This window comes from Podarcis vaucheri (genome assembly GCF_965113315.1).
Source record: "Podarcis vaucheri genome assembly, chromosome: 4".
In the NCBI taxonomy this organism is placed as follows: domain Eukaryota; kingdom Metazoa; phylum Chordata; class Lepidosauria; order Squamata; family Lacertidae; genus Podarcis; species Podarcis vaucheri.
The window spans coordinates 86,473,467-86,486,943 of record NC_138762.1 but is presented as its reverse complement, the minus strand read 5'-3'; positions in this window follow the sequence as shown (position 1 = coordinate 86,486,943).

Sequence of the window (13,477 nt, the reverse complement as noted above, 5' to 3'; positions counted from 1 at the left end):
TTGGGGAATGCAATCGCAGGAAGATCAGTTCCTAACAGAAGAGGAGGGGGAATATTCACCCTCCCTGTTTCCAACGTTTCCAGAAGCAGGGTGACAGGCAGACACAGAAGCTGCACAGCTGAGAGAGGAGCTACCCAGCTCTAAGATAGTAGCTAAGCAACCAGAAGGGAGGGAGCAGCTGAGTGATATATCAATCGAGAGCGGGAGGGAACCCCCTCCTTCCCCTGAACTCAGAGGTCCGAGTGCATCAGAGAACAATGGAAATGCAGGGGGGGGACGACTTTCCACTGGCACCCTTCTTGCTGCGGAAATGTGGTAGACTCAGAGTAGGCAACTGATGTCCTTGCGGAAGGTTGCCTGTTCGTGCTTGTAAGAGAATGCTGTAATAAAAGGACTGTAAATCTACGAAATGCTCGTTAATTCTTATTGGTGAGCCACTGGAAGGGAGAGGGGAACTCCTGTACTTGACAGCATGTGAATAATAATATATAGCGCAATATTTATATAATATAAGAAATGCTGCACCTGCATTAGCATATTATATTATATTATATTATATTATATTATATTATATTATATTATATTATATTATATTATATTATTATATTATATTATATTATATTATATTATAATTACAACAACCCGCATAGTAGATCTGTATAATTATTCCCATTTTGCAGGTGGAATAGGTAAAGGCTGAGGCTAAGAGAGAATGGCTTGCTTAAGGAAATTCATATGGCAGAAACAAGACTGGATGGAACTGGGAATTGGGCCATCTAGAAAATATGAATGGCCCATAGCAGATACAGTGGTACCTCAGTTTACGAACTTAATCCATTCCGGAAGTCTGTTCTTACATCAAAACAGTTCTTAAGCCAAGGCGGGCTTTCCCTAATGAGGCCTCCCACTGCCGGTGCCCTTCCACCGTTCGTATTCCGTTCTTAGACCAAGGTAAAGTTCTCAAACCAAGACACTATTTCCGGTTTTGCAGAGTTTGTAAACCAAATCGTTCTTAAACCGGACTGTTCTTAAACCGAGGTACCACTGTAATAATATATGCTTTAAATACTCAGGTTCAAGTGCAAAGGACTCTCCAAATCATACATGATGGTGTGCTCTGCTAAAATTTTTACTTGCAGACGTATTTTCATGCTCATTAGTTGTCTATCTCAAACCATGCTATAGTAGCAGCAGCAGCAGCAGCAGCAGCAGCAGCAGCAGCAGCAAACAATGTAAAATTTAAAATCACAATTCGAGGGAGTATTTAACAGGTTCCTTAGCTGAATCCAAGAAATTAACAAAGGGAAACCAATGTTGCATATAGGTCACAGAAGAAAAGATATAAGGACTTGCATAATGATACTATAAAATTTTATAAGGTACTAAATATTTGCATGACAATACTTGGATAGAAGACCATTTTGATTTCTACTGCATGGCAATTTGGGACTTTGCTGCAAAGAGAACAATACTAATGAGGTCCCTGCGCAATTTGAAGACACTGAAGCGTTAAAAATGATTTAATAACAAATGGATCATGTGGTGCTACAGAACCTGTAATGTTGAAAAGTCTTGATCAAAAGCCCTGGATATTATGACAGGGCCCTTATTAGTGGGGGGGGGGGAGGGAGGGAAGACTACATTTTTTTCTAGCAAAGGTGTGAACAAAACTTTGTCATCTGCTTGAGCTTTAAAGTCATAACAGTGCCAAATGCTCAGTAACTTAAATGTTTGTTCATGTATCATACAGGTGCATTTTGCTAGGGAACTGTGAGTGGCTGCTATTATGTTCCCCACTGAGTGATTGGCTGTTATTTGGTTCCCTATTGAGTGTACAGCCATTGGCATAATCCACTGAGTGTGTATCCACTGGCAAAGTTCTACATGGCTACTTTGCATGTTTTTGGGCCCGCCAGGTAGCATCCCAGATAACAAGCGTTTACCTTCGAATGCAACAATCATCAACCAGGAGACGAAGTAATTACAGCGACTTCCATCTGTTCCTCTTGCTGATGTAGGGAAAACACTCATTCCTGATGGTGCCAGATGAAGGGTCTAGACAACAGGCCAGAAAGGGGCGGATGAGGATTTGTCCCCCTGCTTGATGTGCATTTTAAAAGTCCTCTTCATAAATCCATATCATTGTGGAACCTCAGGGTGAAGGGTACATAATAAATTAAAATATTCATTATCAGCATAATGAAATCATGGAAGGACCAAAGTCACACCTAATTCACCTTGTTCATCATCTGCATAAAGGCATGCAATTGTGTGGAAGACCTGTGCATGTACAGGTGGTGGCTCCCAGTGCACACCTTTCACCTGTCAAGGGGTACCAAGTTTGGGAAGTTGCACAGAGGTTAGGAGATGATGACAGAGCTGGCAGGGACAGCAGTTTGGGGAAGTGGGAGGGGAAGTGGGCTGATCCTTGTGAGGTATTTACAATGCAGTCAAACCAACGATGCATATTTGCTAGATAGGCACACTATAAGAGCTGAAGCTCATGGAGTTTTCTTGTAAGTTTGCTAGAGAGAACACTGAGAGCGACTCCCACTATCTATCTATCCTCACCTGCATGGGCACTTCCTCTCTGAGCTCCACTGTTCAGACACTGTATTAAGCTAGACTTAAGCATGTCTTTGCCATTTTAAGCCCGCCTGAACAAAGCGGCTGTATCTGTTACTCTTCAGCTAGTATTCTGAGTCAACAAATGTTACCTTTACCTTTTACAAGACTGTGTGATTATTATTTTAAGGGGGAGAAAAGTCTGCCTTAAAGCATCCTGGATTACTTAGAACTAAAAAGCTAAAACTAGCCTGTCTAAGCTCCCCTTTTAAGCTTCAAAGGGATGCACTCTGCTGAACATACAGAAGGATATCTAACAAATATATCCTCTCCTAGCATCTACTGTATTTTTCCGTGCATAAGACGCCCCCATGTATAAGATGCCCCCAATTTTGGGGGACTTCAAATTAAGAAAACACCTCTCAGCACTCTCAGTATAAGATGAGCCCCAATTTTAAACCATTTTTTTTGGGGGGGGGTTTAAAAAAACCTAGTCTTATAAACGGAAAAATAGGGTATTCACATCCCTACAATCCTGACTATAGATTCCAAGATTCACATGTATCAGGATTTTTTCCCTTTGTAAACCTTCACAAAATGAGGCTGTTTAGGATATACTTGGCAGCAGTTTGAAGGGGCAGCGTATATCTAGCCATCAGATCAAATTTGTTTGTGGCTGTCTGAAATCTGTTTGGGAAAATTACACATGCTCAGTTCAGAAAAGGCACATCTGCACAGGGAACAAGAATTGCTTTCTCCCTTCTCACACTCCTTTGTGAAGGAGAGCTGCAGTGTGCCAAACCACAACACTGTTGAGGAAGTGAATCAATAGCATTAGTATTCCTTTTCCTAATGAGAAGATGTGGAGAAGGTCATGACTCTCTCCAGTACAGCTATTAAAGCTGGAAGTGTTGATATGTGCGTCTGCTGTCTATCCACTACAAAGCGTGGCATTTCCTTACAAAATTTTGTGTACTTTATAAATGGGCTTGCCAGTAACCTCACGAGCTGAACCTCAAACATAAGGGCCTCTTTGATTATTAAGTACTCCTTTCTAACCCTCAGGCCAATTATAACATCCCATAAACAGCAGCAAATGTTGTTCGTCTCTGTTCAGTAGCTTTTTTGCTAGAATGCTTTGAACCTGATGTGTCTTAATAAAAGGTAATTTGGAGTGTGCTATGACTTATCGGCAATATATACAGTATTACTTGAGCAAACGTTGCTCATAAACCTTGAGAATCCAATTAAAGTTGTCCTACTAGGGATGCAAGAAGGCAGCATTTTCCGTTCCAAGGTGTATTTGCCATATGTTTCCGTTCTGCTGCAGTTCATCTTCCACCAAAAACTACATTATTCATCTTGCTGTCCACCATGGCAAAATTATGTTGCCATTATGTTATTTCATCCCATTCATGTCAATGCACAGGTAACACAAGGCAAGGTGGGGGGCGGCGGACATAATCAACTGCATATTGCTTGCTGACTGAAAGCAGTAACAGCAGCGAATCGCAACTGGAGGAGGAGGTAAGGACAGAGAGTGAAGAGCTGTGAGTGATGGTGGTGGGACCGTTTCCCCATCCTCCGGACCCCCTGGGAAACTCAACAGCTAGGTATGGAGGGTGCAGTTGAATGGGACACAGCTGTGGACAGAATGAGCAAGTACCATCTCCCATGGGCCCGCCCCAAATAACCAAGTCTAGAGTGAGAGACTAGGGTGATGTCTGCTGTTTCCAGGAACTCTTCTCATTGTGAGATTTTTGTGCATGAGCCGAGTTTGTTGGACCCTGGGTCAGAACTCAAGAGACTGAGAGGGAGGGTGTGTCAGAAGGAAAACAATTTGTTATTGCTTTATATATATTAGTAACCTTGTATTAATGGAACATTTTTATCTGTAACACTGTATTTTTGTAATATTTTGTTGTTGCTTCAGGTTTTTTTCTGTCCTGGGCATGAATAAGCAGAGGCGGGCAATTTCCTCTCCCGTTTTAATTTCTATCAATTCTTGGACTTCTCTATTCCAAACGCTCCCTTAGCACTCAGCTGTCTAGCCCTGAGGGATGAGAGCAGGTAAACCAAGTACAAGGCTTATGTCTCCTGTTTGCAACCCCTCTGGGATTTAGGAGGGGATCAGATCACTTAACGGATGACATTAAAACCCCATGGGTTGATAATTGACTAGTTATAGGTATGATAAAGGTTATAATTTGTTTTATTAGTGAATAATGTCGAATTGTACAAAGTTGCCTTATCCAACTGAAGCTGAAAGGAGGGAGAAAGGAAGCTGTATGCAAGATCCTTCTAACCCTTGGATCCTGCAACTGTTAAAAGTATAAACCAAGTGTCCTGTGTTGAGCTGATAGCCTGGGTGATGGGCCATTAAGGGAAACAAAGGAAAGGGACTCTGTGTGAGATGGCAAATGGGAGGGGTCCTCTATCCCAGCTTGTGGTTAGTTAGAAGGACAAAGCCAGAGTTTGGTATGGAAAGTTACAGTGATGTAGCCCAGAAGAAAAAGCAGCAACTCTAGAGAAAGTTTGAGCAATATTTCTGCTTGAATCCAAGGCTGCGACTATAGGAGAAAAAAAGACCCTTTTGGAGTGTTAATGCTGCGAACCCCTCCATCGTAGGCTCAGGTTGTATATACAGTAAATGCAAATAAACCATATATCCTAAAGACACCACAGTCTCCACTGTGCCTCATTCCAAAAGGAAACACAAACTCTGGGCAAGCAGCTGGAACCCCTGGAATCTTGCACGGCAGTATGTTGTTGCAGTATATTGTTGCACTCTCCTCCTAGAAGGGAATATTGAGTTGCAACTGATTATTTGAGGGCTGCTAACATGGAAGCACATTCTACAGAGTGGTCAAGTTCACTGTGATGAGAGCCAAGCTAAGCTGTGTGTTTGAGAAAATTGGATATTGATTTATGCACTGGACTGACATTTTTAATTTTTTTTTAGTGTTGTTATTATATTCAACCCAGTGGTGCTAATTCTAGGTTTCACACATTCTTGGAAGATTACAGCACTTACCACCACATTACTGAAGTTCAGAACACCAGATGTGTGATCCTTGGGATTCTATCCTTCGGATAATGGTGTGAAAACTGTGATTAAGCAAAGCAAAATGGTTTCCCCCCCAAACTGTATTTTGTTCTCATCCCCCACCATGTCATTCCCTATTCCACTGGACCGTCTTACCTACTTTATACTGCATTTCATAGTACCAAATTAGAATACTGTTTTATAAAATCATGTGTTAAATTGTTATTTATGTAAGTACTTTAAATGCAATTATTTCCTCCTCCCTAGGTAAAAAGGTAAAGGACCCCTGGATGGTTAAGTCCAGTCAAAGGCGACTATGGGGCTGCGGCGCTCATCTCGCTTTCAGGCTGAGGGAGCCGGCGTTTGTCCACAGACAGCTTTCCGGGTCATGTGGCCAGCATGACTAAACCACTTCTGGCACAATAGAACCAGAGCACATGGAAATGCCATTTACCTTCCCGCCGCAGAGGTACCTATTTATCTACTTGTACTGGTGTGCTTTCAAACTGCTAGGTTGGCAAGAGCTGGGGCAGAGCAACGGGAGCTCACTCCGTCACGGGGATTCGAACTGCCAACCTTCCAATCGGCAAGCCCAAGAGGCTCAGTAGTTTAGACCACAGCGCCACCCTTGTCCCATACTCCCCCCAATCAACATTTCAGAAAGTACAGGATAACCTTATGAGCAAAACAAGGAAATTTTGTTTCATACCACATCATCTGTTTCTTTTACATATGACTAAAAAGAAAACGCTTCCATAACAATTATTGGATCCCCACCCCCTTTTATTCAAATAAACAGTCAACATGGGCATCTATTTACAAAATATTTGCAAACAGCTACACATGATGTGACTTTGCAGGCAGCAAAAGCATTTATCAAATAAGGGAGAAGAAAAATATCTCTCAGGATATTGGTGTGCACTACCCCAATCTCTGACTGGGGTCCCAGGCACTTACCCAGGGTTCGTTTTTGGTTTATTTAAAACAGAAGCTCAGACAAATATGGTTCAATGGATAACTTATTAAAGCTACAATCCTTTACACATTTACATAGAAGAAAGCTCAATGGGACACAGTGGGACATACTTCTGAATTGATATGCATATTATTACACTGTAAATGAATGGTATTAAAATTAATACTTATATATGACTGCTTATAAAAAAACAAATGATTATGGCTATAAAATCAACCGTGAGCTAACACTATTTTTTATAAGGACATAACCATGCCTTACGTTAATTTCATGGATTGCAGCCATGGCAGGGGATTTAAAAAAACTTACTCCTAGATCCAGGGCTCTCCAATTTCCAAGGTGTATGAAGAAGGGAGATTTAACCCAAGCTTTCCCTGACACGTAAGACTGGACCCTGTTATTACTGAATTCCTGTTTTAATCTGTTTATCTAATACAGTTTTAATGGTTTTAACATTGTGTTTTCATTTTTGTGATTTATGTTGCATTATTATGTTGCATTTCTGTACACTTAAGAGATTTTTAAATATTAAGTGGTTTTGGAATGCATATAACACTGGTCATGAAAGACCTTCACTGGCTCCCAGTACATTTCTGAGCACAATTCAAAGTGTTGGTGCTGACCTTTAAAGCCCTAAACGGCCTCGGCCCAGTATACCTGAAGGAGCGTCTCCACCCCCATCATTCAGCCCGGACACTGAGGTCCAGCTCTGAGGGCCTTCTTGCGGTTCCCTCACTGCGAGAAGTAAGGTTGCAGGGAACCAGGCAGAGGGCCTTCTTGGTAGTGGCGCCCGCCCTGTGGAACGCCCTCCCATCAGATTTCAAGGAAATAAACAACTATCTGACTTTTAGAAGACACTTGAAGGCAACCCTGTTTAGGAAGTTTTTAATGTTTGATGTTTCATTGTGTTTTTAATATTGTGTTGGGAGCCACCCAGAGTGGCTGGGGAAACCCAGCCAGATGGGCGGGGTAGAAATATTATTATTATTATTATTATTATTATTATTATTATTATTATTATTATTATAACAAATAAATCCTTCCCTCCCCATCCATAATCCTGATAGAAATCATACCCCGGTGACTGGGGGAGAACAAAAATATCCCATTGGCATCAATGGAAGTCTCCCCATTGGTATGCCAAGTTCAGAGGAATGGGATCTGTCAGAATCAAAGCTGGGGAGGGTTGAGTTAAACCTTCCTTCCCTATGTGCTGCAGTCCTGATGGGAGTCCACACACACACACATACACAAAATAAACACTTTTTAAGAAAAACCCACTGGCATAACTACAAGCCATGCAATTTTAACACAATGTGCAGATTAGCTTTTCAGAAAGAAATGGGTGATGTAACCCAATAGTTTGAAAACATCAGAAAACACACACACACACACACACACACACACACACACACACACTGTTGCTGAAAGAGTTTGCTTTAACAAAACACACAATGTATAGTTAGTTTCAAAGCCTGGGTTGTAATGGGATGTTACAGGTATCTGCCATACCATCTCACCTGCAAGTGTGTTAATAAGTGTTCAAGGAGATTTAGCAGGTTAGGAGTCCTCATCAGTTGTTTGCTGGCGGCACGGTGGAGGCAGAACCTGTCCCAGAAACCAAGGTTCATACTGTAATTACCTTGATTTTAAGGCAAGAGTAGTCTAGCTTCTACCTCTGTAACGTGCCAGCATCCGTTTGGTGTCATTTATTGACTGAAAACAGATGTTCCTGCCTGCGGACTCTGATGGGTTTTCCTCTTTTGCTGCTGTCACAAAGAGTGTAATGAAATATTCTTGATCAGGCCTACAAAGGCCTACCATTTTATTTTCATGTAGAAGTAACTTTTTTTTTTGGCTTAGTTTTTCACAAGGGCCACAAATAAGTTTACTTATGTGTTCTGGGGCACGCTTCAGTTCTAAATTTCCAAATTCCACTAATTTTAGTGGGTTTACTGTAAGCATGATTAAATTTGAATCCAGTTAGAAGGGGGCTTGTAAGACCATTGCTGCTCTAGACAGGAAATTGACAACAGGTGGGGGTATCTCTAACCAAGGCATCATGACAAGCCGTGTGCTGTTCACTCATCTGACTCCCATCACTATTCTTGGGCTTCCAAACCTGCCACACCTCTTGACCAAAGGCAACAAGACAAAATAAACAAGCGTTTATGCTGCGGGCAATGATGGGTTTATCAGGCTGTTATTAAGAAGTACTGTGTATCTCAAAATTATGTGCATGTTTTGGAACAGGGATAACTACGTCAGGACAAAGTAGTAGTAAGACTTAAAGTAGTAAGACTGTTCTGTGTGCTACTCCTTGCCCTGAAATTCAGCATAAAGGAGTGGGGTGATCTGTTCATTCACCCTGAAAATGGACTGATGGTTTATGTCATACCGACTTGTTAAGTTACAATGAAATTAGCTGTCTTGAATACAAGCCCTGCTAAATGCTGCAGAGTGTGCTCTGTCTGAATCGTGGTGGTAATATTTTATCTTTTTTAAAAAATAAGGGAGCAATATTCAAGGTGATTGGTTTTTTTGGGTTGTGTTTTTTTTTTAAAGGAATGCACTATGTATAAACAAAACACCACAAGGCATACTGGAAATCTTTTTTGCATTGGCAAAATTTCAGCATCAAGCCTCCCGGTATAATTGATTGTCCAACATCTCTCGAACACATCATTCAGCAGCTACAGAGGCATAGCCATACAAGATGCCTGTTAATTAATTCCCTTGCTACCTAGCACGCTCTCTCTCTCTCTCCCTCTCCCTAGCACACACTCTGCCTGAAGGCAATTACTAAAAGAGAGCAAGGGAGAAAATGGGGGGGGGGGAATGCTGAGGCTCAGAAGAGGAAAAGGAAGGAAAAAAGAAGAATACTTTAAAGCAGTTTCACCAACCTGTTGTCTTCCAGATGTTTTGGACTACGTATAACTTTCATCAGCTCCAGTCACTTTAAATTGCACGTGGGGAAAATGTGTGCGAGCATGTTTAAAGCACTGGTGGCAAAAGCAAATGTATTTATAACAAGAAACACAAGGCATGTTTACTTCCACTCATGTATGCTTACACGGAGAAATCTGATCCAGATTGCATTAAAGGAGAATTTACCAAATCTGCACCGTTCGAAACAATCCATGAATCGAAACGTAGCTATTCTTCAAAATTCACACTTCTCCAAATTCTGGTAATACAGTTCTCCAGCCAAGTAATATGTATAAAAATGCATCTACTAGAGCAGTGTGCCGAAAGATGCATATACTGTATTAGAGAAAATAAGACGCAGAAATGCATTATATTGGGGGGATGGCTTTGCAAAAATGTGCATACTGGCAGGAATTTACCCACAAAAATGTGAATTTCAGGAGAAATTTGTACTAAAATGCTAATGAATCTTCATGAGGAATTTAAAAATGACAATAGCAAGCTGACGTGGAAATGTGGAGAACTGGTGATTGGAAGAACGAGAAACCGAAACTTTTTGCACTAGTGCAAGTATTAGTGTTAGCACAAGAGAACTTCCCCTTCTCCTCCCACTGCACTTTTCCCAAAACTGTCTCAGAGGCATAACAGATTTGAAAATAAGGGACCAACAGCCTCAAAAATAAGGGATCAGCAGCCAAAATAAGGGATTTTCCGGGCACAGGTATGTTTAGCTTCTGAGCCCCTCCGAGCCAAAGGCAGAAAGCCCAGCCAGCAGCCAAGCGAAGCCTCATCAATAAGGGACAGCAGCGGGATATGGTGCTGGGATAAGGGACTGTCCCACCGAATAAGGGACGCTTGACAGCTATGCTCAGAGGGTTGGTGAAACCCATAGAATAGATTTTAGGGGCATGTGGAGAGGAGAGGGGGAAGAATGTTCCTTTGCTCAAGGAGAACGTTCAGCTTAGCTGCACAATGAATACAACCCCTGTATATTGTTTTCAGACACACCATGTTTCTCATTTGACAGTCAGTCTTTGCTACATTTTGAACATTGTCTGCAACAGGTAACCAGGTTAAATGTGCTCAATTATATACAGACTTCTGCTTTGATAAGGTCAACTGATGTCTCTCTGCACATTGTTTATGCTGTGCGGTTTGTTAGGATAGATTCCAAGCTGATTCTGCAGGCAAAGAAGCTCAAAGAGTTGCTGACATACACCCATTATTATGTTTGAGAAATGTAAGTGGATATCTGCCAGAGGGCAGAGAGGCTATAATTGACATTGCCGGTGGACATTGGAGACTAAGACTAAGTTAATTTTGTCAATGGTTAAAATAAATATTTGCAAAGCCTTAATGCAAAAAGACTGTGCTATTCAGATCACGTACATACTACAAATTGCCACCCTGGTTGCTAAAAATGTAATCTGTTTATTACTTTGCCATTTCATATCCATTAAGCATGCTTCTTGAATACTGCTTCACATATAACGTTTAAACAAACTGTTACTATGGTGATTTATCTATTTACTTTATTTATTTAAAAAACACACCATAAAATATGCATGTTTCCATGGAGCGTACTTTGGTTAAATCCTGACAATTCTTTTTTAAAAACAACCCAAGCTTTTTTAAAAAATAAATATCGAAAACAATCATTTTTAAAAACATGAACACAGCCCAAAAAGCAGACCTGTCTATTTCACAGCTTATGGTTTCTGTTGGCAGAGGCAATCCCAGTCCACTGCTATACAGTGGTACCTGGGGTTATAGACGCTTCAGGTTACAGACTCCTCTAACCCAGTACCTTGGGTTAAGAACTTTGCTTCAGGATGAGAACAGAAATCACGCGGCAGCGGCAGGCCCCATTAGCTAAAGTGGCACCTCAGGTTAAGAACAGTTTCAGGCTCAGAACGGCCCTCCAGAATGAACAAAGTTCTTAACCCGAGGTACCACTGTACTTGTATGTAGCAGAAAGCAAAAGTGTTTACTTGGAAACACTCTGGAGATGGGTGTCCCAGTTTCAGGATAGTAGAGTTTGCCCTTCCACTCATAAAGTGTTTATATTAGGAGAAAGTCATACTACGCTGATGAGTTTTTATGAGTTTTTTTTTTAACTGGCAAACTGATGTGGAAATGTGGAGAACTGAACTTAAGAATTGAACTGATCAACCAGTTAGTTCACTTTTTGTTGTTCATTCTTGGCCTACTACATGATGTACGCATTTCTATGAAGCCTTATTGTTTCACATTGTTGTACACCACCTTGACACATTTTTTTTGAAAAGCAGCATAGAAAAATTTAGATAAAACAAAAACAAGTAAGAGTGGAAAAAAGAAACAAGAAACAGAAGCTGAAATGGACACAGTCACCCATTCCCTCATTGGACTCTGTTGGTTGCTTTGCATATAGAAAAATAGGTTAAAGACAGATATTCAAGCAAACAAAATAAATACCATATTGTCACTCTTTTACCTGTGTCTTTTTTTCTCCCGCCATGCTGATTCTATCAAATAATGGAAAGTTCTGCAAAATATGCTTCAGAATAAGGCATGTAATATTTGCATGCAGAATGTGACATTTCTTGGAACAAAGTCAAGAAAAGTAAGTAACAGTCCATGCCATTGCCATCTCTGGCAAATGGTTGCCAGATTTCCCCCCCTGCATGTAGGTTGTAAATATATACTGCGATCAGTGGAGCATACTGGACCATTACTTTTGAAAATCATTCGGAGATTAAAGTACTGTGAATAATATTGCCTGCAAGATGACACACAGCAGCTTGACAACTTTGTATTTATGAGGCAAATGGAAAGCTTGTTAGGAAATGTTAGAAGCAGCAGTGCAAACTTTCTGTTCTGCCTTGTGCACTCTGGACAGCTAACAAATCAGTTAACAAGCAAAGTGAATACGATAGTAACTTCCTCTCTGAATAGATTGGGCTCCATAATTATTGCAAGACATCAGTCATTTGTGTTGCTCCAGAGAACACATGCCGGGTGAATTGTTCCAGCAATTGTTAATTTCCTTTCCACTTCACAGATAAATATACCACTCGACACATTGTCCTTGGTGATGTATAATGGCAAATCTGCCTCTGACCCTAAAGCCTCACTTCGTTTTCTTGTTTGTTCCCGAACAGATACTGCAAGCGGTTCATTCTGCTTATTAACAAGGTGCCAGGGCAGTCTAGAAATCTTTTTGATAGTTAACTGTTTCTTCTTCCGGAGAGCCAGTGCTTTCAAACGGAGTAAGGAGTGGCAAACTGCATATTACACTAAAATGTAATGATGTTCTTTTAATTAATTAATTAATTAATTAATTAATTAATTAATTAAAGCCCTGGAAAGCTGAGAGAGGAAGGGGTGCTCAGTTTGCTCCATCCTAATAGTTTTTACATGCAATCACTACCCCCCCTTCTTTGCAGGATTTCAGATGCATACTTTGTAAATAATGCATTTGGAAATCTGCAAGGTGAGGGAGAAAGAAGCTGATTGCAATTTTGATCAGAAAAATGATCACTGGAAATAAAGCTAAAGCATCTCAGTTCCACACCCACCCACCCACCCACACGCTGCAGTCCTAAGATATCCTACTGCCTGAGTTGAAGGCTAACATGGCGCTGCAGCCCTACAGATAAAGCCAACTGAACTGGCTGTTTGAGCTTACTTTCGGGACAGCTTCTTCCACATGACCAGAGGTCCGCCAGTTTGTTTAGGACAAAGGAGAGGAATTTTTTTTCAACATGAGGACTGCATTTTATTGTGGGAAACCTTCAGTGGTGGTGGTGGTGTGGGACACACACATGCCAGTGGTGAGTAGGACCAAAGGCAAAAGTAGATGGAGCGATGATGATAAATGTTACTTTTGTACACACAGTGGTGCACAGGTGCTGGGTTCCGCCCAACTTTGGAGGGGCCCAACACACGCGTGTGCCATTACACACATGGGGTGCATGTCT